This window comes from Malaya genurostris, chromosome 2, assembly GCF_030247185.1.
Source record: "Malaya genurostris strain Urasoe2022 chromosome 2, Malgen_1.1, whole genome shotgun sequence".
NCBI lineage: Eukaryota > Metazoa > Arthropoda > Insecta > Diptera > Culicidae > Malaya > Malaya genurostris.
In genome coordinates, this window is record NC_080571.1 from 218382453 (window position 1) to 218409837 (window position 27385).

The 27385-nt window shown below is 36.4% G+C and overlaps 1 protein-coding gene across 21 annotated transcripts in view; it reads left to right on the forward strand.

Moving 5' to 3' along the window:
• LOC131427610 (sodium/hydrogen exchanger 3) overlaps window positions 1-27385 on the forward strand; it is a 238500-nt gene that overhangs the window by 35514 nt on the left and 175601 nt on the right. For 18 of the 21 annotated variants that reach the window (XR_009229294.1, XR_009229293.1, XM_058590962.1 and 15 more), the window contains exon 2: window positions 8688-8722. The gene's annotated coding sequence lies outside the window, so the exon portion shown is untranslated. Of the gene's footprint in view, window positions 1-8687; window positions 8723-10186; window positions 10373-27385 lie in introns of all 21 variants that reach the window. The other 3 variants (XM_058590965.1, XM_058590964.1, XM_058590963.1) reach the window with 1 other exon arrangement.

The following is a 27385-nucleotide window of genomic DNA, read 5'->3' on the forward strand; positions in this document are numbered from 1 at the left end:
TAAACAGCTATTTCAAAATCTAACGGAAAATTGAAGCAGATCATAAGCAAGCGAGATGATCGTTTTGAAAAGGTTCAGTCGCGGCCTTTTCGCAGAGTTTTCGAAGTATCCAAATTTAATTCTTCACGAAAGTAATGTGATACGTCACTAGTAGACGGCTCCAACATACTGTTGAACACCTCGTCAAGGTCCGAGGACTAATTTACAAGAAATGTCGAAAGTCAAAACATGAATCGATGTATCAAAAGGCTTTGTCACCAAAGATGGGCCTAAAAGTTCATTACAAATATCGCTCGAAACTTGATAGACACGTATGTAGAAAAAATGAAAGCAGTCAACAATCATTTGTAAAAATTCAGTGACACCATGACTTTTTTAACGTATTTGTGTTATTAAAGAATTTGTAGTTGTTTTAAAACTTATTTGTTTACCTCAAATAATTCCTGGAACAATTGAAGATGCATTGAAGATTCTGAGTATCACAATTTGCTGGAGTACGGTAAACGATGCTTCTTAGCTCATTAGCTGAAAACTGAATTCAAGCCTGCTATTGATAATTTATTAGGTTTATTTAAATAGAATTGTCACGACTTCATGTGTTCAATATCGTGCATTCATAGTATTATTTGCTTAAGCTCGATGTAACAAGTTATTGAATAAATTAGTTGGACAATTATACATGCAGCACGTGTGTGTTATTCAGTAGCCAGTATCCAGGAACAGAGAATGTTTGTCTAACGCTATAGTGATATCGAATATATTTGGGATGGAAGGTAACAACAGCTCTTGAACGATTACAATAATTGAAAAAATATTGTATTGTTTTCTTGTGATCTGATAGTTCTATATTATGAGTTACGGTAGGAGCATGGATTTTCACAATTAAAACTAATACAAATTCATTGAGTGCTTTTTGTTTGTTACGAAAAATAAATAAAAAGTGTACACTTCGCTGAATTAAGAACTTCTCCAAAATTCATTCATTAAATATACCTTATGATCAAAAAAGAACCGGAATTTTCATTTTAAAATCGGTAAACTTTTATTCTCTCAACGTTGGTAACACTTTTATACCCATTCTGTCAAATTTTGACGCATATCGTACGATCAGGGTTGCCACATCTACAGATTAATCTGCATTTTACAGATTTTTCAGATGAATTTGTGACCAAGATTCTGTATGTGCAGATTACAGATTTTTGGCAAAAAATGCAGATTTGTACAGATTTTTGATAGCGTGGATTAAAAATTGAATAAAGATCAAGTTAAAATATATTAAATAACGGTATTGATTATTTTTTCAAAGTGAAAACATTATCCTGATTGTGTTTTAATTCTAAAAAGAGGATAAAACTAAATATAAAAGAGTATGTTAAGGACAGTAAACACAGATGTTCTATCTGCTAATAAAGATTCGTTTATGCTTACTTTTATTTACAACTAGTGTAGCGTAATTGCTTATGCTTTCAAAAATTGCTTCTGATAAGATGAAAAGATGATGGCCTCGGTCATAACGTAAGGCAGTAAAGAAGAAAGATTGCCAATTGATCAATCAGATTAAGTTTCACTTTCAGATTGGATTTTGAAAGTTTTCGTCAAACCATTATTTCGAGAGGCTTCAACGCAAAAACAACTTCCAGCGTTTTTTTCAACTACAAAATTATAAAATTCAGACTAAGAAAAGAAAAGAGTTTCTTATCACTTCTATATACAGATTTTCAATACAGGTTTTTGAGCTCCCGAGACAGATTTACAGATTTTTCTTCTGAAAAATGCAGATTTAAATGTGGCAACCCTGCGTACGATTAGTTTTTGTTTGGCGTCTATACAAAGAAGTTGAAAAATTTTCGTGCGGCGATTTTTATAATGGATGAAAATTTAGAACAACGTGCGTGCATCAAATTTTGTGTTGCAAATGGATTTAAGTGTTCCGAAATGTTGAAAATGTTAGAAAAGGCCTTTGGTGAATCGTGTCTAGGAAAAACTTCAAAGGTGGTCGTACAAACTTGGATCATGATGAGATCCCTGGCCGCCCAACAACATCTGTTCCTGAAGAAAACATTGAATCGGCGAAGCAAATCGTGTTGCAGAATCGTTCTGTACCGATTAGGGAGATTGCTGTGTTGTTGGGCATCTCTTATGGATCAGTCGAACACATTTTAACTGATGTTTTGGGTTTGAAACGCGTCGCTTCTCGGCTGGTGCCAAAAAAGCTGAATTTCATTACAAAACAGCGTCGTGTTGATGTGGCCAAAGAGATGATTTCCAACGCAGATAGTGACCCCACATTCATCGAATGCATCATAACTGGTGATGAGGTGTGGATCTATGAATATGACGTCGAAACCGCACAACAATCGACCGAATGGCGCTTCGAAGGCGAGCCGTTGTTCTAAATTTTCATCCATTATAAAAATCGCCACACGAAAATTTTTCAACTTCTTTGTATAGACACCAAACAAAAATGAATGTGTATTAAAGTGTTGCCAACGTTGAGAGAATAAAAGTTTACCGATTGGACAAGCGCGGGAATTTTAAAATGAAAATTCTGGTTCTTTTTTGATCATAAGGTATTTGCTATTTGAGGGATATTTGTTGAAGTTAGTGGGGATTTATGTCCTGAAAAAAGTTGTTAGTCTCAGGTCCGCCGAGAGAAAAAATGGGCCCGGGAGGATTGCAATATTACGACCCCTATACATGAGAATAAACCCCCCGTGCATTTCCCACACCAAAACGCGACACTCGCAAAATTGCACCTTAAGGCCTATCCACACTCGGTCGGTGAGGCCCGTCAAGCACGCTTTTTTCTCTTTGACTTTGACTGAACGTGCTGTTTGTGTTTGTATTGGTATTCAGATCAAAAAATTTGACTGAAATCCGTACAAATAATGCGATACAAGAAATATATAAGAACGTCTCAAGTCAAAGATGGTCTAAAATTGTTCGTAATGATCGCCTGTGAATATTTTTGTTTTACCTTTCTTCTATACTCAAATCAGTCATGATCAAGTCAATTAAAATTTGTATGGATTTCAAATGAGAAACATCAACTTTCAAAACGTTTGGTGGAGAAATGTGACTTTGTAGCTTTAAAAAGTAAGTTACAAAGTTTATTTGTCTTCAGGGACTTTGGAAAGTGAACCTGTCAGTTGATCATAATATCACTCTTTAACACATATGATCTTTTTTAAACTAACGATGTATTTAATAAGTCACATTGCCCTAGTTCTAAGATGCCGTGGTTAACACACATGTGATCTGATTATTGATGAGCAAGGCACTTTGAAATTTGTGTCCGAAATGAGGTCACAGGGTGTTACTGGAGTTGTGTTTCATTGAATTCAGAGTAATGAAGTTGGCCTTTTTAGATAATCGCAGCAATGCCTAACCAAATTTGGCTCTTCAAACCACAACTACACACAGCTTGCAAAATCATGCATTTCGTGAACTTTCCACGTTGTAATGCGATATGAAACTCAGGATCATGGAGTCGCATGAAGTCTTTTTTGACATTTGTATCATTATCCATAACCATGCGGTCAATTTTGGTTAGTAATGTGTCGTACGGATTTTACTTAGTTAACCATAGCACTACAGTCCGCTGAAATTTAAAGTTATCATTCCGCTTGTCGCCAGATCCTGGCTTTCAATCGAGAGGCAACCGATTCTGGAAGCGTTTTGAAACGCATCTCCTTCGAACGGTGGTTTGCTATGTCTTGATTCGACATTGACGAATTTTTTACACTATCGGGCAATTTTTTTTCTCGTTCTTTCGATTCAATTTTCAAAACAAATGCTTTGTGTCAGCTAACCGTATGTCACACATACATTGACATTACGTTAGTGGTGTTGTTTAAATCATTATATTGATAAATGAAAAATATTTGGCTAGCTTTTGCTGAACGCATCCCACTGGAAACGCGCAAGTACCCTTGAATCTCAACGTGTATCACAGCATAGGAGATGTAAAAGTAGGGATGGAAGTAGATCTGGTATATATCTTGGTAAACAATGTGATCTAAATAGAAAGGATGGTGCAAGAAATAAACTTCAGCAATTCAAAAAAATCCAGACAGCCGGCTGTCAAGAGATCTGCCACATCATTCGTTACTTATTTTATTGCCTTGCTGTCTTTTTTTCAATAAGTATATTATTCTATACATGTACCCAGGCACGTATATAGGGGGATGTTCTAGGGGTTCAAACTTCCTCCGAAACTAAAATAATGATTATATTATAAAAAAATTTTCTTTTTGAAATCAATTTTAAAATATTAAATATTTAAGTCAATTATAAAATGAATAAGTTTCAACAATACACTTTATAACCGACCATTCGTATGGAAATTGATTAATATGTTCTGAAACACCCTCTGAAAAACATTTTCTGGGTACCCGCCTATATCGACCAATTGATGATAAACAAAAAGCATTGTATAGCATGATGAAAAACTATTCTGAAACCCGCTTTCGAATAAATATCTTCAAATAAGTTTATTAGGGCAGCTGGCTGCCGAGATAAAAAGCATTAGATTTTCTTGTAATAGTTTGGAGCGTGAAACGTAACCTTACTAAAGATACGAAACCTAACTATGGTTATCGAGAGTGAGATGATCAATCATATCTTGTATTTTCCTCTTATTTGTCAGTTTCATCTACAATATTAACATTGTAATTTTAATGGATTTTTTCAAGAGACGATTTTTATTTTTCAAATAATAGTTTTGGAAGACGAGAATTAAAACGAAAAGAGAATTTTTACAGGTAGAACTATGCTTCGAAGTTTTTTCGGTTTTTAACGATATCAAACTAACTAGAGATTATAAGAAGAGAAAGAATATGAAAATTATAGAGCCATAGTACTCAAGGAAGAGCAAGGATGTGAAGAATAAAGTGCGGAAAAGTGAGACGTGACAAGGGTCATTTAAGTAAACAGAAGGCTTCTCGTATCTAAACTTTTTTACCTTCTACCAGAGGAGTCGAACTTAGGCATCTTTAGTGATACGAGTCATCCGAGTCTCTGATATGTCAGAAAGTAAAGGCAAAGGCAATTTACTATCCGAACCGGCAAAAAAGTAAAGTTACGAGAAGTTGTCACATTCTGTCCACGACGGTTTCTCACACAATGTGTTTCATTGTGCTTCGAAGTTCACAAATTCTCTCGAGGAATTAAGAATAGGCGAGAGTCAGTAGCTTTGGGCCACTCGTGTTTTATCGAAAAGAATGTCAGGATTTTTTTGATATTTTTTTATTTTACGTTATTCATTTCCGAAGCCTCCATCCAAATTTCATCAGAATAACTTGATTACTTCAGAAGAACAATTTTTTAAAAAATTTTAAAATTTTGGGTTCAAGTTTTTTTATTATCAAATTAACAGGACATTTTAAGTTTTTTGTTCAAACGGCACATTTCTTTTTCTTTTTTTCTGTTCATGTGCAGTGCCCCAAGGCAACCTACTGCTTTGTGGCCCAAGGCACCCGATTGCGCATTCTATGATTCTTACTTATGAAACATTTTAGGCGACATTCGAATTGTACTGACATTTATAACATCATATTCTCTGATATATATGTCGTTTTCGCTTGAGAAAACTGAAACTGACTCAGGGTAGTTTCTTTAAACAAACACTTTTAACGAAACTGTGTTAGATTCGCACTTAGCAACGGGGATCTTAGAAAACCTGACATAAAAACCAGGTTCGAAACTGACTCGATTTTCAGTTCAACAATGTTGAAACTAGGTTCGAGACTAGCTTCCAACAAACGATTTGACAGCAGTTTGGGTAAAAACTGGGTTAGGTTTCTCAGCAAGCAAAAACGACATTAATTTCATTATTCTCTTGCATGATATTATTCATCATAATTTAAAGACTGTCCCAGAAAGTATGGACGCACTTTGATTTCGCTGTAAATAATTCACAAGTGTTAGATATTCAAATTTTATTCGATTTACTGATAATATTAGACTACAACAACAGAATATTATTCTCAACATTTGCTACTTAGCCGTTGTAGTCTAGCTGGCGCACCTACTTGCGAACGTTCCTCATTAAATTCCGTACAGACTTCTTGGCGACAAGTTTTGACACTTTTTTTCCAATCTTTTTCGAACTTTTGAATGGTTTCGGCTGCCGAGACATGTTTCCAACGATGTGCCTTCGTTAATACCCAAAATTCCTCGATTAGTTGAAGTTGTGGGCAATTTGGTGGATTCATGTCTTTTGTGACGAAAGTGACATTTTTGGTAGTATACCATTCTACCGTTGATTTCGAGTAGTGGCAAGAAGCAAGATCAGACCAGAAGACAACAGGATCCTTGTGGCTTCGAATCATGGGTAGAAGTCGTTTTTGTAAACATTCCTTGATGTATATTTCGCTGTTCATTGAAGCAGTGGTGATGCTTTCTTACCAAATTTTTCGACTTCAATCGATGTTTCGGACTGGTTTAACTCTTGCCCTTCTCGCACCGTATAATATTGTGGTCCCGGCAAGGATTTGTAATCGAGTTTCACGTAGGTTTTGTCGTCCATGATTATGCATTTCAAATTTCCAGCAAGAATCGATCTTTCGAACCTTCGGCCTGATCGATGCTTCTTGTTTCGGACTACGTTTTGATTGTTTCTGCTTCTTATTGGTTCGAAGATTGAAGCGTTCTTTAGCACGAAGAACATTTGACTTCGAAGTGCCCACTTTTTTGGCCACATCCCGAACTGAAACTTCTTTTTTTTGCTCGAACGCCTTCAGTATACGGTTATCTAACTGAGAGTTAGCAGGACTATTTTTTCGACCCGTTTTTGGTTTATCCTCAAAGGTGTTATCCTCACCGAACTTCCTGATTGCATTTCGCACGGCTTTTTACTTACCATTTTTGCTATCTTTCTCAGTGACAGTCCGCGTTCTGTGCACCATTTCTGCACAATTTTTCGACGTTCTGCTGAAAGTCCACGCATATCAAAACAAACTAATGAAAACAAATAAACAACTGCACAAGTGGTTAGCGAAGAGTGTAAACAACAGGACGCAGCCATAAAAATAGACATATTTTGAACCATTGCGAAATGGCAGCGGTTTTTGGCAGCGTCCATACTTTCTGGGACAGTCTTTACGATATAACTTTAAGTAAAAATATAAATTGGTGACCAAAATACCACCTCAATTCTGTTTTTCTTTACATGGACTAAAATTTCTCAAAATTTTATCAATTGAAACAATTATAAATTCAACTATAGTAGTTGTGACCCAAGGCACACGCTATGGAGAGTGTCTTGGACCGAATGTTAACAAATTTTCAAATTCAAATCTTATGTAGAATTTACAAACGTATTACTTCCCAACATCCAACATCCAATGGAAAGTAGATCGAATAATGAATAAGTAAAACGGTGAGAGTATCTGCCATTGAAAATAAAAAAAACATTAACAGACCAAACTCGGATACACGTCATTATGTACTCTATCTAAATGCGCTGCCAGTCATGCTTTGTGACATGTTGTTATTCCTCTAAGGATTCCAATTGCTAGGATGGATTGCTATAATGCTTGGTAGAATACCTATTGTATATGATATTAAACCAATGATTGTATATGTGTTGTTGTCTCATTTCTAAAAGATTTTACAGAAAGCTGCTAAGTTTTCGGTTTAAGATTTTTCCAAGTTTAGGCCAACTGTTTGTCATGTACTTTTTGTGACTGAATTTATTTTAAATAGTTTATTTTCTTTTTGTTTTTGATTGATTTACAATACGGCATCATTATCATAAATTTACTTTCAATATTACTTGGGCGCTATGTGGAAGCTGGTGCTCATATCCTATAGCTATTTCAATTTACACACAGTGCAAATGTTCACCTTGTCACGGTTTCCTCTCGGTTTCAAGTGTTCGTAGAAAGTGGCATATAATCAACATCTGGACGTTTACGTTTTCTGCTCCACTGAAATTGAATGTTTACTATGCCGAACAATTTTCTGTTCGTAACCATTCGTGGGAGGACTGGCGTTGTTTTGGATTTTTCTGGAAGGTAGCCAACGAACCGAATTTTGTTCCGTATGGTGGTTGTAGATATGAGAGTAATATTAGTTTGACATTTTCCTGCTGAGGATGTGCTTAATAGAGTGCATTTGTAACACAGGCTTAGTGGTAATGTTTTGGACGTAGATCATAAAGTATTAAAATCTTTTTCGTGTGTTTTTTATTGCATAGTATGCTTGTATGACCTCGTACATGGTTTCTTCCGAAAATCCAAACAAGAACGGAAGATAGAGAACATTTTGCTAGAACTGACCCATGATATTCTCGTGTTAACCTAGGGAAGCGACAAGCCGCATTCACTCTAATTAGTATTCGTATATTGTGATATTTATAAATAATAATTTTCAACGATTGAGACCGGATTTCACGGTTCGACATTTCTGTTAAAAGCATTAATTAATAATTAAATGCAACTAAGCAAAGTCTTGGTAGTACATAAACATACGTTTTTAACAGTTTCACTGCCAATTTTTAGCGACCAGAATCCTTGCATGGCTGGCGCTAGAATCCGATCGCTAGTAAGAATGGACTGAATTTGCTCGTAATATGTTACAATGAACGCCTCACAAAAATGTATTCATCCATAGTTGAAATATTTAATAATTTCGTGTAACATTCAATTTCAAGATTCTCATGCATATTTTGCTTTTAATTCCAGGTCACTAAAATAACTATACCATCCATACTCGCAAGGTGAGTACTTGTAAATTAGAACTATTAGCAAAACCCCAAATCATTAGTAAACTGACATATTCGAGGATCGAAAACGATAAAGTTAATTTAATACTAACACACCAAAAAATTGAATATTACTGGTGACTTAATTCCTCATACGATGTAATTCATTAAGACCTAATTTGTCAAATGACGGAAAATTTCATTTGTAATGACTTAATGTTAGAATAGCTTGAATTTTACTGGTTTCGACTGTAACTTGCATTCTGTCAGCAGGTGTGACTGTATGAATTTAAATGCACCTTTTACCAACCAAGCAGATGTATGCTTCTGTAGCTCAGTCGATTAACAGACGTACTTGCGATCCAATGATTCTCGATTCAAGTCGCGGCGGTTGCTATTCTTTTTTTATTTCAACGAATTTCATGTGATGGAGTTTTAGACACAATATTAAATGTTATTTATTCCACGTGAATTTGCGTGAACTGCAACGCTCCATTTATGTGCATCTTATAAGATGTAAAATCACAGGGATTTTTTTAAGTGTATAGTTTTACGTAAATTTACGTGCCTGTGTGATTGGCGGGGTATGTTTGACTCGGATTTAAGTTATTTTTGTAAAAATCAGTCATTTAACGAATAACGCTTTTATGATACACCCAAACCTCCATTTACGTAACTTATATATGTATATATGTATTAATATACGTACGCATGTGTGCAAATATATGTATTTCTTTATACATATAAATATTGGTGAAGTAAAAGCGATCATTTATATGTATAAATATATACACATATACGTAAATGAGTGAGTGTGTAAGCATACATACATACATATATAAGGTTCGTAAATGGAGGTTTGGGTGTATATGTTATGTGTGGATTTATGACATGAATGAATTTCAAAAATTTTGCTGTGTAAGATCAAAAAGTTGATTTTTGGCTTTTAGTTTGTTATTAACTAGTACACAGTACACCGGTTTATAGAAACTTTCTGGAGAGATACCAGAAACCCACGGTCCTCTAAAAAACGGATAACGAGTCTTGCCTTTTTCATAAATAGTGCTCATAAACCGGGAATAGTGGTCAAAAACAAATTGGAACTCACTCATTTGTTTCGATTTACTCAAACTTAGATTCAAATGAAAGGTCATACGGTCCTTTACAAAGCCTTTGAATTTGGTCCGGATTTGTCTTCCGGTTACGAAATTACACGGTGATGAGTGTTTGAAATTTCTAGTCATCGTATAGAGGAAAAAATTGTCTCTAAATTAAACTCAAAACTGTTTCAATGTATAAGTCATGTAAGTTGCTGGTCACAGGAACCGGCTTTGGTTATACCAAAGCAAAGTCTTGGCATTACATTCCTTTTGTGAAATTTGGCCTTTCTGTTTCAACTAACTTCGCAGCCGATTCTTAGCGTACAGAATCATTGCATAGCTAATACTACGATCCTACTGACACTAAGAATCCTTCCAGGCTGGAGCTCGACCATATGACAACTGGCTTGTAAGACCAGCGCCCTATGCTTTGAACCACCAACCCGGGCCTGCCAACCCGGACTTTGGTTATGCCGGTTCCCGGAAAACGGAAAAGGCCTTAATAGAAGGAAAACAGGAACTACTGGGAGGAGCGTTTCTAGGCGATGCTAGTTTCGATTTTCAGGTTATGCTAGTTTATGTCTTACAGTCTGTTACATAAGAGCGTGGTCACTGTTATGAGAAAATGAAAATACTCAACACGAAAATACTTTTGAATATGTTTTTTTTTAGGTCAAAAACTTACATGCAAATACATTAATAGCAAGTCCAATCTCCTTCAGCATTAATAATGCTGAGAACGAATTCTAAACAATAGTCAGCTGATTTGTTCTCGCATTGCATGAAGGACACTACTGCCCTCTGTGTTAAAAAATAATCACACCATTCCACTTTACCGATTGCGAGTAATCGTGACCACGCTCTTATGTAAAACTTCCCTGTTTCTATTCAATGAACAGTTTTTTTTTTCAAGAATATCATAGCAATACTGCTGAGAATACAAGTCACCTGAGAAAGGTATCATCACACCTCTAGGTGGGTTCAAACAGGTTTTGCGGTTTAACTTACGTTACGATAAACAAATTGTCACATAAGAATGTGTGTAAACTGGTTGAACTTTTTATGAGAAAATCAAGCCATGTAGCATTTTTAAGTTCAATTTATACAAAATGAATAAAGAATATTCACTAGTTTCCATTTTGTCTAATGCGATTTGCTAGGTCTTTAATTCCTTCCATCTAGCTTTGCCCAGCTCCTAGGTCACTTTCCTCGTTGAAGAACGCCAGTTTGGTTTGAACTACATCTCGTGTCAGTGCCTTTCGTGTCTTCTTGGACACCACTCAAACGTCGCTCGCGGCATAACACTCTGTGGCTTTTTTCTGTAATGGCAAGATGCTAAATTCAGCCAAACCAGAACAGATCCATTGTGTTATCTGAGCAACAACAACATGAGTTTTTCCAGGCACTTTTTCGCATAAATGATTATCCCAATCTTGAAGTAAACGTCGCTCTTCAAGCCACATGACCTGCCGATTCGTGGTAGAGAACGGAGAACATCTTCTAAATTTATAGGTCATATTAGTAGATGGTCATACAAATTTACTTTGGCTATACTAGTTTCGGACTCTGGTTCCGGAAGTAGTGGTCGGAAATTCCAAAATGAAACTCACATGAATTTCTCAGAGATAAATTAATATTTGAGTACAGATAATAGTAAGAGGAAGTTAAATCAGGTGAACTAGGGTAATGCCAAAGTACTTGAAACCTCAACCGATGATTTAAACCATGGTAGCGATGCTCATGTGCTTCATGTAAGGCCACCCGTGCCGCTTCGAAACACTCGTACTGTCTTCAATCTATTGTCGGGTAATCATTCCGTTCTTTGGCATATAATAATGGATTCAGCCAAACATGTACTCGAAATGCGCTTGCGTGCGTCTTTCTAGCCCTAAATGGGTATGTGTGGGATCCAGCGGCAGGATATCTTTCTCATCTGCAGAATCTTGCTTAACTAAGACATGTCCGCGCACTTTCTCTTTCCGTTCGTCCAGTATAATTTTATGTATTATTATTACTGTCATTTATTTTGCCCCGGTTTCATCCTCCATTTTATGTGGTGTTGATTCTGTTTTGCTTCGTAAGACCTTCCACTGCGTGCTTTATCGGCAGTGAAGTGTTAATCATCATCATGTAACTCTCAAAACCTCTATCTCATGATATAATCTACAGGATCAACAGCCTCATAATATTTCTCAAACTTTTTTTTTCGTTTCTGTTTATGATTTTGGGAGGGGACAGGGCCACTCGGCCCCCTCTGGGTACGTGGCTGTATCAATAGTACGTGTAGAAATGGCTTTTTGTTTGTATAAACGTTTATTCATGACTTCGGTACAACTTAACTCATGACTCTCATGGTTGAACCGCATGAGTTGAAATCTTGTATTGTTTACAAGGTTATATTGTTTACATCTATCAAGTTTCATAATTATTTATATTAGGTGTACAACTTTGCTTCCGTCGTGTTTTTCCAAAATTTAAAGCTTTATTGCGAAAAAGTGTTACAGATGTATTATTCAAAGTATTGTCCGCCGCTAGCGACAACTTTCTCCCATCTTTCCGGAAATTTGCGGATCCCGGCTCGAAAAAAGGAGTCCTTTTTTGACGCTATCCATGAAGCAATCCATTTTTCCAACTCTTCGAAGGATTGAAAATGTTAATCTGCCAGGCCATGTGCCATCGAACGGAATAGGTGGAAGTCAGAAGGGGCGACATCTGGGGAATGCGGCGGGTGGGGCAAGATTTCCCATTTCAGCGTTTCCAGGTACTTTTTGATCACTTTTGCGACGTGAGGCCGAGCATTGTCGTTTTGAAGTATGACTTTGCCATGTCGCTCTTGATATTGTAGCCGCTTTTCTTTTAGCGCGCGACTAAGGCGCATCAGTTGCGTTCGGTAGCGATCTCCTTTGATGGTTTCACCCGGTTTTAAGAGCTCGTAGTAAATGGTTATTCATCTTTGAAGGTTTTTTCTCTTCCACCATCATGTTTGTCTTCAACATCGAAATCACCACTTTTAAAACGTTGAAACCACTCCCGACACGTTCTTTTACTCATGCAGCATCACCGTAAGTTTCTGAAAGCATTCGATGCGCTTCAGTCGCATTTTTTCGAATTGTAACAGAAATGTAAAACTTCCCGCAAATGGCGAGAATTGGGCACATAAACAGACATTTTCGAGCGTGAATATTACGAAAACAAGAACAACTGTCACTGAAAAGGCGATGACTGTTCGTAAGGCACTGCACACACTCACTTCAAAGGCATTATCTAGTATTTTAACTAGCCTCAGCTGGTACAGCCACCTATCGGCAAACGGCGGAAGCAAAGTTGTAAACCTGATAAAATAATGCTAAATCCGTAGATTTTGTATGATTCATCCGTAGATCCGTAGAAAAGACAGAAATCCGTAGATCTACGGATAAATCCGTAGGGTTGACATCACAGCATTCAGGCAAGACAAGCTAATCAGTTCGATTCGAGAGTTAAGAGAGTTCGGTTATGGAAATCAAATGTTACGTGAATTATAACTTAAATAAAACAAAGTACATAGGTATATATCAGTATTTTAATGCTATTTGCATTCGTTCTCAGTATATCAGCTTAGAACTCAGACTTCTATAGTCGCTATAATGAAGCACAAGGATCAACTATGTTTTAGCCTGATCCATCATCCTAGCTATAACTTTTTACAAGGCTATCATTCCCTAAAAATTTGAAGAAAATCTTGTAATCGGTTTGATTTCAATGAGTAAATATGTACCATTTTTATCGAATACACCCTTTATGACACCTGTCCCAAGCATGCTAGATGTGCCATATCTCTGAAAGATGGTAGTCACTCGGAGCCCGCTTCTTCAGACCCACGGTCCCGTCCGATAAAGTTTCTGCTCGTAAGCCAAACGATTTGCAGCTTCCAATCGTAGTTCTTCATTCACCGTTTTGGTCGTTACCGCTCGCCCCCTCTCATTTTGCTATTCCCGCGCGGGGCGTTAGCACTTAATCGACGCTAGTCATCAATAGACACACATGAAATCATGAGTTAGAAACTTGTGACCATTTGACGGGCGGTGTTTATAGTTATGAAAAAAATACTTGGGTTACCAGGTATCAATTGACGCGCAATACAATCCGCAAGAAGTGAACTTTGACAAAATGTGCGGTAAACCTACGTCATACAAGGAATGAATAAATTTACCGTTACACTTATCGGAAACTTCCATTTGGCGATTGATCAAGTTTCGTTGTAAATCTGGCAAGGCATGGTTATTTCTGTAGAATCAATTCAAAGCAACCTGACCGCACTTCTTGGTTTTCTGATAAATATCTTCTTCCAAGCTGAAATTGACCAATCAGTAGTAGAATCAAAAGGACAGGAGATAGAAGAAGCTAAATTTGATAACAACTTCTTAAAAACGATTCCTTATCTAATACATTTGAATTAGAATTGATCAAAAAGCTTGATACATTTGATATTTTATGTCAAGTTCAAGATTACCTCTCCCAACCCTGAATAGCTACTTTTCGAAGCCAAAAGTTTTTAATAGATTATTGGTCTGATATAAATATCATATTAGGAACTTTCAATTATGTCAAGCCCATGCCGAAACGAACCGATCAACAAAGTTCTTAAACGAATCAGCGCTTCGTCAATATGGTAAATTGAAAATACAAACTCTCCAACCGTGAGAATTTAACTTCGATAAGCCGGAATGGGTATTGTAGGCTAATAATACACACTGAAATGTTAGCACCAGGCCGGTAATTGATCAGCTCACGACCAATTATCGGCTGATTGGAGTTGCTTTGTCGAACGACTCGCTGTATCGTGACAGCAGTCGAACATCGTGTAATGGGATTACACCTGTTGCAATCAATCGGTTCATGCCATTGGAAAGACTTGTTATTTACGATAATATTATAATGACAAATGTTTAAAGTTGTTAATGTCGGTCAAGTTCGGTTCAAGTTTTTCGATTAAAAAAATAAATGTAGCACTTGTTTTTTATATTTATCTGGCCTTACGTGTGCTTCAAATCATGACCTAGTTGTTGTTCCTCGATGTCGTATGTGTTAAATTTGGCAGAAAATCGCCTTCGATCATAATAAATATGTTCGACATTTGCATAAATATGCTTAGAAATAGACTTAAATGAGGACACCAGTTCGGCAGAATCCAAGTTTCAATGCTGTTTCCAATTGATCGAGGACCAATACCGATTTAGATTTTTATCCAAACCGGGTCAATCTCGAAACCGCTGAGGCGATTCCACTCACTTACAAAAAGCTTACGACGAAGATCTATTTGGCCGTTTTCCAAAAACTGCTAAAACGTTTTTTTTTTTTTTTTTTTTTTTTTTTTTATTTTTTTTTTTTTTTAAATAACTATTTATTGGAATATGAGTTAAAATTAAATTATTAAGATTTAAATTGGGTGTTCAGCCACAAGTGGTGACTTTTCAGCCCTGTTATATATATATATATATGATTTGGTTATTACCATGAAGACATCATTTGCTTCCGCAATTCTGAGATTTTTGTGTAGGGAAAATTCTAAACCTACTTGTATTGTGTAATGGGGAAAAGGAACTTATATACTAACTTACTAACTAATACAGAGAGCGAATCGATTCAATTGAAGATTGCATCGATTTTTGTCGGAATTTGCTTATAATATTATGTGACATTACATCTAATGGTTCTATATTTGTGAGTCTGTGTAACTCATTTGTACTAAACCAGGGAGGACGCTTCAGAATCATTTTCAGAATTTTATTCTGAATCCTTTGAAGCGTTTTCTTCCTGGTGGAACAACAGCTTGACCAAATTGGTACCGCATAAAGCATGGCTGGTCTGAAAATTTGTTTATAAATTAACAATTTGTTTTTTAGACAGAGCTTAGAATTTCTGTTTATAAGAGGATATAAACATTTAATATATTTATTACACTTTGCCTGGATTCCTTCAATGTGATCCTTGAAAGTGAGTTTTTTGTCATACGTTAAACCTAAGTATTTAGCTTGATCAGACCATGTCAATTCCAAGCCATTCAATTTGAGAATGTGATTATTGTTTGGTTTAAGAAAAGAAGCTCTTGGCTTGTGAGGAAAGATAATTAATTGCGTTTTTGCTGCATTTGGTTTAATTTTCCATTTTGACAGATAATCACTGAAAATATTTAAACTTCTTTGTAGGCGACTGCAGATCACTCTTAGATTTCTACCTGTGGCTAACAGACTTGTGTCGTCACAGAATAGCGATTTCTGACAACCAACGGGTAGATTTGGAAGATCAGAAGTGAAAATATTATACAAGATTGGAGCTACACTCGAACCCTGCGGAACACCGGCTCGTACGGGTAGCAATTCAGATTTACAATTCTGATAGCTAACCTGAAGAGTACGATCAGTTAAATAATTTTGAATCATTTTGATCAAATAAATAGGAAACTGGAAATCAGACATTTTTGCTATTAAACCTTTGTGCCAAACACTGTCGAATGCTTTTTCTATGTCTAGAAGAGCAACTCCAGTGGATAACCCAGAAGATTTATTTGTTTTTATCATGTTCGTAACTCTTACAAGTTGATGAGTAGTTGAATGTTCATGACGAAATCCAAACTGCTCTGGTAAAAAAATTGAATTCTCATTTATATGAGTCATCATTCTTAACAAGATAATTTTTTCAAAAAGTTTACTGATAGAAGAAAGTAAGCTAATTGGGCGATAACTTGATGTTTCTGCTGGGTTTTTATCAGGTTTTAGGATAGGAATTACTTTAGCGTTTTTCCATCTTTTTGGGAAGTAAGCTAATGAAAAACACTTGTTGAAAATTTTAACCAGGAGTCTCAAGGCAACATCGGGAAGATTTTTAATAAGAATATTAAATATTCCATCATTACCAGGAGCCTTCATGTTTTTAAGTTTTCTAATAATTGATTTAATTTCATCAAAATTCGTCTCAATAATGTCATCGTGTGATAACACTTGAGTTGAAATATGATCATATTTCAGTGAGACTTCATTTTCAATAGGACTCACAACGTTCAAATTAAAATTGTGGACACTCTCGAACTGCTGAGCAAGTTTTTGAGCTTTTTCGCCATTTGTAAGAAGTATTTGATTTCCTTCCTTGAGAGCAGGAATAGGTTTCTGAGGTTTCTTAAGAACCTTAGAAAGTTTCCAGAAAGGTTTAGAATATGGTTTAATTTGTTCAACTTCTTTAGCGAAATTTTCATTTCGCAAAAGAGTAAATCTATGTTTAATTTCTTTTTGTAAATCCTTAACTATGTTTTTCATAGCAGGATCACGAGAACGTTGATATTGTCGTCGACGAACATTCTTCAACCGAATGAGCAGTTGAAGATTGTCATCGATGATAGGAGAATTTAATTTAGTTTGAGCTTTGGGAACTGAAAGATTTCTAGCTTCGATAATATAATGATTCAAATTATCAATTGCTGTGTCGATATCCGCAGAATTTTCTAAAATAGTTTCATGATCCACATGATTTTCAATGTGAGATCTGTAATCCAACCAATTTGCTCTATGATAGTTGAAAATAGAACTAATTGGATTAATTATAGCTTCGTTGGAAAGTCTGAATGTTACAGGAAGATGATCTGAGTCAAAATCAGCATGAGTAATCGGTTCACTACAAATGTGACTTTGATCTGTTAGAACCAGATCAATTGTAGACGGGTTTTTCACGGAAGAGAAACAAGTAGGATTACTGGGATGAAGAACTGTAAAGTAACCAGCTGAGAGTTGATTATGAAGTATTTTACCATTACTATTATTTTGCCTACAATTCCACTGGACATGCTTAGCATTTAAGTCCCCTATTACGAAAAATTTCGATCGATATCTTGTAAGTTTTTGCAAATCGCCTTTAAAGAAATTTAATTGTTCGCCGGTGCATTGGAATGGCAAATATGCTCCAGCGATGAAATAAATTCCATGAATGGTTTCAACTTCGATTCCCAAGCTTTCAATAACTTTAGTATTGAAAGAAGGTAAAATTCGATGTTTAATTTGCCGTTGGACAAAAATGGCAACTCCACCACCAATTCCAGTAAACCTGTCAAATCGATGAACCACATAATGTGGATTACTTTTCAATTTTACATTTGGTTTAAGAAAAGTTTCTGTCACAATGGCAATATGAATTTTGTGAACTTTGAGAAAATTATAAAATTCATCTTCACTCGATTTCAAAGATCGAGCATTCCAATTTAAAATATTCAAATAATTATTTAACATCACTGTTAAATTTTAAATTCATTATAATATTATTTGCAAATTTCCATCCGATTTGAAATGCTTCAAAAAGTGATGAAGTCGAATTCATTTGGATGATCATTTGAAAAAGTTGATCTTGTAGGTAGATCATTTTATTTTCAGTTATATCGCCTAAATCGACTTCATTTAAAGAAGCGAATGGCATTGAAGGAATATTTGTAGGTAGACTGCCATTAGAAGAAGATGATTTGGCCGGTCTACCTATTAATAAATTGTTTTCGTTAGAAGAAGAACTGCAAGGCGGTCCTGTGTTTTGATTATTTACATTAGAAGAAATAGGAGATAGATTTCTACCTAATATACCAGCATAAGTGAAATTAGAAGAAGATGATGACGAGGTCGATCTACCTGTCAATAAATTGTTTTCGTTAGAAGACGAATTGGCAGGTGCCTTAGAAGAATTTTCAGGTATGTTCTGTAAATTTAAGGTCGTTGATTTGACTTGTTGTCTAAGCGAACGAGCGTTTAAAATTTTTTCCCTGACAGGACATTTCAAATAATTGGATTTATGATTTCCATTGCAATTTGAACATGAAAATTTATCAGTGGTTTCATTCATTGGACAAGCGTCTTTCGAATGCGATTTACCACAATTCAAACACCGTATATCCATATGACAATTTTTGGTTCCATGACCGAAGCCTTGGCAACGACGACATTGCGTTAAGTTTGCAATACGATTATGCCGTTTATAATGTTCCCAATGAATTTTAATGTGGGAAATGAAACGTACTTTTTCTAAAGTTTTCAAATTGTTTACATCACTTCGATTGAAGTGTATTAGGTAAAGTTCATGGGAAATTCCAGAGCGTGGTTTAGAAGTACCATTCGCTCTTTTTTTCATAAGTATTACTTGGGAAGGGGCAAAACCAAGCAATTCTTTTAGTTCATTTTTAATTTCATCAATACTTTGATCATTTGATAATCCTTTCAAGACAGCCTTGAAGGGTCTGTCTGATTTTATATCATATGAATAAAATTTATGAAGTTTTTCGGACAAATATCGAATAAGACGTTCGTAATCTTCCAATCCATCCACCAAGACTCGACATTCTCCTCTTCGTCCGATTTGAAATGAGACTTTTACTTCCGGGAGAAAAGTAGAAAGCTCAGTACGGAATGCTTTGAAGTCGGAAATCATCACCGTCACTGGTGGCATAGATTGATGTTTCTTCCCAGAACGACAAGCGTCCATTTTGGGAATTTTTGAAGAATTTTCTTCTATGTCGCTACAATCGGATTCAGGAAGAATCTCGTAAATATTGTTAGACGGCATAGGATCAACGGTAGGGAAATCCGTCCGTAGTCTTTTATTTTTACATTCAGATTCTATAAGATCGTGAATGTTATTAGAAAAATGTTGAATAACGGATTGTGATTTATTCCGTATTGAATTATTTTTAGCCTTAGGCTTGTTGCCTTTCCGGTTGGACGCAGGCATTTTTGAAATTAATGAAATTTTAAATTAAATTAACTAGGCTAAATTAGTCTTCGATTAGACTCCTAGCTAGCCTTAAAAAAGGCTGATTAATTTCTTAGTCACTCTAATATCACTCTTTGTATCACTTAGTCACTCTAATATCACTCTTTGTATCACTTAGTCACTTAGTTAGTGATTCAGGTAGCCTTGAAAAAGACTGAAGCCTTGAATCAATGAAACTCTAGGTAGCCAGAAAAAAAAATTCCAGGAGCCAAGAGCTATACGCGTGCGGTGCGAACGACTGTTCAACACCGACTGACTGCTAAAACGTTATAAATTCGTATAACATGGCAAAAAAAAACGCTAATTAACATTCATCCCAGATAGTAGCAAACGTAAGCACTGATTTGCTCCGGCTGTAGAAAAGACGTGGGTTGCACGTGTTCGGTTTATTTCCTATTGACCGGCATTTCATTTCATTTCAATGTCGACTAATTGTTGTGTGGTTTGGAGAAATCATTTTCAGTAAACAAGTCACAAAGAATGCTGGTGTATTAGTGATTTTTCTTGGCGTAAAACGTAATTGAATACTGGAAAGATTTCCTAAAGTAAGGCACTAAATCCATCAGTTAAATAAAATTGAGCAATTCGTTTGGTGCCTCGTGGAACAGGTTTGACGAATCTTTAGTTGACATAAACTGACACAAATTGAAATAATTTGAATGCTGGATGCAAAAATAGTTGTTTATTTTTTCTCTTAGCTTGTCTTACAAGATTAACATACACACAGATGACCGAAATACTGAACGGTTTCAATTAGACGTGGTTGGTATGTTTGCTTCCTCTTCATTTGCATAATTTCGTCATTAATCGTTGAATGACTATTGCTATTTTATTCAGGAAGTTTCTAATCTACTGTAGAAAATATAATGAGGCTTTCACATCTTACAGATGTTCATTATATGCATAGTTAACAATCTATGAGGAATGCTCAATGTGTAGTGAGATAAACTATGAAAAACAATGTCTTTGTTTTTATCAAAGTTTCCTTCATGAGGATTTATTTTTGCGTGAAAACGAATAAACTTCTGAAGCACCTTTTCCACAATGGTACTTCATCACCAAAAGTTTAAGCTAATTGATTGGTATACTACTGTTAAGATACACCAAGGCGAATGTCATAAAGACTGTCCCAGAAAGTATGGACGAAGACGAGAATAATTCACAAGTGTTGGATATTCAAATTTTATTCGATATACTGATAATATTAGACTACAACAACAGAATATTATTCTCAACATTTGCTACTTAGCCATTGTAGACTAGCTGGCGCACCTTCTTGCGAACGTTCCTCATTAAATTCCGTACAGACTTCTTGGCGACAAGTTTTGACACTTTTTTCCAATCTTTTTCGAACTGTTGAATGGTTTCGGCTGCCGAGACATGTTTCCTACGATGTGCCTTCGTTAATGACCAAAATTCCTCAATTGGTCGAAGTGGTGGGCAATTTGGTAGATTCATGTCTTTTGGGACGAAAGTGACATTTTTGGTAGTGTACAATTCTACCGTCGATTTCGAGTAGTGGCAAGAAGCAAGATCTCGCCAGAATACAACAGGATCCTTGTGGCTTCGAATCATGGGTAGAAGTCGTTTTTGTAAACATTTCTTGATGTATATTTCGCTGTTCATTGAAGCAGTGGTGATGAAGGGTTGCGAAATCTTACCGCGGCTACATATTGCTTGCAGACCATAGCTTTCTTACCAAATTTTTCAACTTCAATCGATGTCTCGGACTGGTTTAACACTTGCCCTTCTCGCACCGTATAATTTTGTTGTCCCGGCAAGGATTTGTAATCGAGTTTCACGTAGGTTTCGTCGTCCATGATTATGCAGTTAAAATTTCCAGCAAGAATCGTATTGTACAGCTTTCGAATTCTCGGCCTGATCGATGCTTCTCGTTTCGGACTGCGTTTTGGTTGTTTCTACTTCTTATAGGTTCGAAGATTCAAACGTTCTTTAGCACGAAGAACATTTGACTTCGAAGTGCCCACTTTTTTGGTCATATCTCGAACTGAAACCTCCTTCTTTTGCTCGAACGCCTACAGTATACGTTTATCCAACTAGGGGTTAGCAGGACCTTTTTTTCGACCCGTTTTCGGTTTATACTCAAAGGTGTTATCCTCACCGAACTTCCTGATTGCATTTCGCACGGCTTTTTCACTTACTCCTTCCAGTTTTGTTATCTTTCTCAGTGACAGTTCGCGTTCTGTGCACCATTTGTACACAATTTTTCGACGTTGTTCTGCTGAAAGTCCACGCATTTCAAAATAAACTAATGAAAACGAACAAACAACTGCACAAGTAGTTAGAGAAGAGTGTAAACAACTGGACGTAGCTATAAAAATTGTAAGATTCTGAACCATTGCGAAATGGCAGCGGTTTTTGGTTGCGTCCATACTTTCTGGGACAATTTTTAGCACGAAAATTTTAGGACATTAATTCAATTTTTTGCCGACTTGATTTTTGCAACTCAACATAAATAGCACAAGTACACGTGAATGACAATGTAATCTGAGCACGCATACCATTTTAAACACTCAGTTATACGATACTGATGCCAGATTGAAATGAATATTGTCATATATAAGAATTTATCTAGCAATCGAGCAATATAGCATTGCAGTGATCGTGTTAGACATCAAAGTAACTATTGGAACATTTCACTCGAACGCAAGAGTCCATAAGTGATAACTGGGCTGCTCGAAGTGCCTCTATAGGCGAACTGCTACATGGTGATCACTTGACCAAACAACCGTTAAATTTCCTACACAATTTCAGGTCTCTACTTGGATGTCCGTTCGCTGTGGTTAAACCAAATCCTACACGCATTAAGCTCAGTTTACATTCCATGGAGTTATAAAAAAATCTCGACACTTTTTTACACGTCAACTCGTACAATCGTACCTAAACCTCCCAAGTATATTATTTGTATTCTTTATAATAAACTTAAATTGGTTTCGATTGGATGTCGCTCCAGGCAGATCCAGGGATTTTTGTTCCTGGAGACAAAATGTACCGAATAACCCTCACTTCGTTCCAGCACACTTTTAGAATAGTGGCAAGAAGCTAAATCAGACCAAAATACGGTTAAAGGTTATTGGTAATTGGTACTTACCATGATGAAAGGTTACCTTAAACATACTACATGGAAAAAGAAATCCCGGGCCTAATAAAGAAAATTGTTATTTTTACCGTGAAAACTTTTGTTCTTCAGTATAATCTCCATTTAGAGCGATACACTTGACCCTTCGATTCTCTTACATTTTGATGCCCTTTAAAAAAAAAAAAGATTTATCAAGGCCTTAAAAATAGGCTTCCGTTTCTGCAATGACCTCAGCATTCGACGAAAATTCCTTTTCCTGGGGAAACCTTTTCAGGTTTGGAAATAGATAATAGTCGCTGGGGGCCAGGTCTGGAGAATACGGGGGATGGTGGATTAATCTGTACCGCAAGTCATTTATTTTCACAGTATTTTTCCATAGGTTGATGAAAACTAGAACTCGGTCTGTCACGATCAGCTGTTATTCGAACACTAGTCTGGACCATCTAGAGACTTGTTTTTAACAAAAAGATACACGGTTTGAAACTATTCACGTTTTGTCTGTGAGAGACCCATGTAGTATGTTTTGTCATCCACTAAAACTGTGCCTCGTTAACAAACAAAGCATGGATTGATTTTTTTGTCATCGGTGATCTGATCTCCATTTCGCCGCGACAACCAGTATATAAAACCTTAAGGACTGTCAAATAAATCAAATAAAAAATGCAACAGAACAAAATGTTCACCAAAAATTTAATCAGTTCGGATATTTTTTAAACTCTAAGGAATTAAAGAAACTCATATTAGCTTTTTTTACTTAAAGATATTTTCATTCAGGCCTATTTGCGTACAACCTTTACGTGGCCGAATTAGCCGAATTTTTAAATAAAGAATTTTTTGAAGTGGATCTCGTTGTCACTGTTTTTCTAGGAGGAGAAGAGCTTCTATTTCCATCCTGCGATGGTTGAGGGGCACTTTGTTCGTGGCTCGTCTCGTCCTCCATTGAAGCATCGGTGGTTTTGTTGTTGATTTCCGTCTTCTTCTCGTTTTCCTTGTTGTTGGCAGTCTTGAGCTCGTTGCTAGTTGCTGTAAAAGCACCTTTTTGTACATTGGTTGCAGTTGTTGGTTAGTTTGATGGTAAAACAGGAGTACTACGCTCACTAGTTTTCGTTGTTGAACGGTTGACCTTGTCTTTGGTTGAAGATGTTCTTTTCGCAGTTTCAGTGCAAGGTTTACCGTAGTGTACAGGTTGTTCATAAAACTGACATGTAACCAGCTGATTTTCATAGGTAATCAGCGTTTTACACGGATGTGTCCCACCTTGACCACAAATGATGTAAGATGAAATTTCCTTACGTAGTTGCATACGTACCATTCGCACGCCATTCCGCCTTACTTCTCTTTTGATGGAAAGAACTTCACCGTACTGCGACATGATCTCCCGAACGGACTGATCGGTGGCCTGCGGGGGGAGGTCATGCACGCGTACTTCTATGGCATTGTCCACCATGTGCACAGGGATTTTGTATTTAATGTTGTCACACTCAACGCTGTGCACCTCGTTGTTAACCGAAGCGAATGCAAGTGCATCGCTTTCACGTTTAAACATAATGTACACACAGTTAGACGCCTTGTTGAATTGAATCTCACTTACATTATTAGCGTCTAGATGCGTTCGTTCTTTAAGTAATATTTCAATTTCATTTGCTGCTGGTCTAACTTTGCAACGCTTGAAATCTATACAAAGTTAATTCGGTCTTGCAGGCAAGTTTTAGGCTTTGTTAAATCGTATTTGACCATTCCGTACGCACTGCACTGTATGTTATTGTCTTTGTTTCTTTTGCTTCGACCGCAAACGATTTTCGACTGTGTTGGATGAGATGCGAGCACGAAATGATCATATTAGCTTTGTCTTTGATTCATTCAAACTTTTCTCATTTTCTCATTTTCATTTTCTTTTTCTTCTAATTATTTTCGTTTGTCCTGGCGATTTTGACTGATTTTCCACAATAGGTATAAAAACAACACCGTTGTCTTCCTACCACCCCATCACCGGTTCCCCGCAATGGCACGATACCAGATCCCGCCAAAACAGAGTGTCATCTTCATGGAACTGGAGGAAGAACGACTGGCACCTCTGGATGTATTCTTCCTTATATATTTGGCAGTTGATTATGTCGATTGTCATTCTACGGCTTGCTGATTTTAACGCACACACAGATCACCTGTCACACCAAGTACTTTTTGGCAAATTATTCTTCTTCTTTCGAAACTTCTCCGGAAGAACTCCAGGCGGGACATGCCGACGAAAAACTCCAGTCACATATCATATATCATCTCATGAAATCAAGCCTATTATTCATGATTTCATGAACAAAAAGACATGTTTCATGATTTCATGAATTTTTAAACATGGTACGGGCAATGGATTTTTTTCCGTGTACAGCTTAAAGACATTTAGCCCGACGCTTAAATACTTGTTGGACGAACCAGACGGACGAATTGACCTTTTTGGCCTCATTGCGAATCAAAAGGTTCGGATCGTGCTTGAAGTGATCCCTCCCTTGTATTTCGTCGGTTTTGTTCCGCTGTCAGTTCGCCGCGGGGTCATCTGGGTCTCCTTAAATAATTTTACAAAACGAGACACTGTCGAATTGTCGAGACTCATTGATCCACCAATGCCCTGGATTTACCACAATCGCGCACAAAAGTTTTTGTAGAAGCGCTGCATGCTCGAAAATCTTCTCGATAACCACTTGAGAGATTGTAACGCAATTTCACACATGGAAGCATTACACTCCAAACTAGTTTTTCCCAAAATTTCACCAATTTGAAACGTTTTAATAAAAAGTTGTACACAAAAGAAATTGTTGCATTTTTTAGAGTACAGTCGTTGAAATAAAAAGGTGGGTGGGTAATATCAGAGACGTAACTGAATCAGTGTTGGCATTATCATTCTCAAATTATCGTGATTATCGTTTACAAAATCATCATCGATCATGATAACGAAAATCGTTCGATTTTCTGAGGTTGATATTAGGGTAGCACTATCACTTCTGATCAGTGTTGCGCAATCATTGTCTAGTCAAATATTGCCGCTGAGTATAATCTCATTCCTATCAATAACACTACAGCCATATTTACTAGTAGATGACGATGTTCAGTTGATTTTGCGGATAGTGATAATCGATGCCTGGAATCGGGCATGATTTTTTTCAGCGGTGATATTTGATAATTTGATATTTTCGCAACACAGAACTGAATGACAGGCTTTCTTTCGATAATCGTTCTTATTTCATGAAAACATAATCAAATAAGGCCGAGCACAAAACTATTATCCGGCCGCAGAAGTTGCAAAACAAAATGCAGGAGCAGTTTCTTTGGGGTCGATTTTTTGTCTTTAAAAGTGCTTAATCACAGAATTTCTTCCAAGTTAAACACGTTCAAGTGTATTTTCTTGCAGAGCTTCTACAACTGACGTTCATCGTAAAAAATTGCCATATTTTCTGTGTGAACTGCGCACAAAAAAATCTTCATTCTATCTACCTGGTGAATGCATGGCAATATAATTTACAGACCATAGATCTGCACATGATCAATACTGACAAAACAAACTGAATGAAAATACTTTTGTTGAATAGTGCGTCATTACACTTTATTGTTAATAAGGTGGGTAAACGAGAGCAAAAGATTGATTACTAACGTTAGCATTTTGATGGTAGAAAATATCAAATGTGTCTTGGAGATCGATTTTTGGTCTTCGAAAAGAGAATTTTCAAATTACTTCCATGTCAAACAAGCTTGAGTGGATTTTCCTTGAATACAAAGCTTCTGCTGTTGAGCGCACACAGAGAAAATCTTCCAACTCACTGATGTCTGACTAACACAATGTAATACAATTATACAGACGTAGTGCTGCACATGGTGCGAATTACATTGCTACTGACTCGTCTAGTTGAACAGCGGGATTGGTCAGACTACATGAAAACCGTAGTCAAAGTCCAAGAAAGCTAAGTAAGCGTTGTTGCACTTATTAAAAACGTGTCTCAGCAAACATAACTTTGTACGATTTTTTCAAAGTTGTTATGCATGCATGAAGCATTTCAAGTGAATTAGTCAGACAACTCTTTTTGAATCAACAAAGACTAGAATTACGAGCATTCTGAAGATTCTGTTTCAGGAGCTTCGTTTTGCTACAGAAGATGGAACAGATTCATAGTTGTACGATCGCGTCTTCGATCAAAGCTGTTTATGAATTATGCACTCGTACCATTCGAATCATATCAATCAGAGTACTACAAATTTAATCATCATCTTTGTAAAAAAAAAATACACCTAAGTTACACTAAGCTGTTACACTTTTAATGAAACATACGAAATTATTTCAGGATATTACAAACATTCGAGTTCCAGGGAATGCTTATAATTTTGAAACATTAAATATGTCAAAGCTTTGTTTAACACAGTATAATCAAAACAGGAAATATTCTGGGTTTTACTAACTTATTCAAACTTTGATAGCCATTGAGTCATAGGTACGGAGATACACTTTAACTTAGGAGCTCATGACCTAATCACATGTTATGACTTGGAACAAGAAACCAGTAGAAAAAAATTGGTTGAAATTTTTTTTTATCTAGCCTGCTCAGAAAAAGAAGTTGACACTGGATATTGTTGACTTTCGTAGATAGCTGATTAGTAGTATGAGACATTTTATAGTTTAATTTTTATTTATCGTATATCGAGCACGAATCATTGAAACAA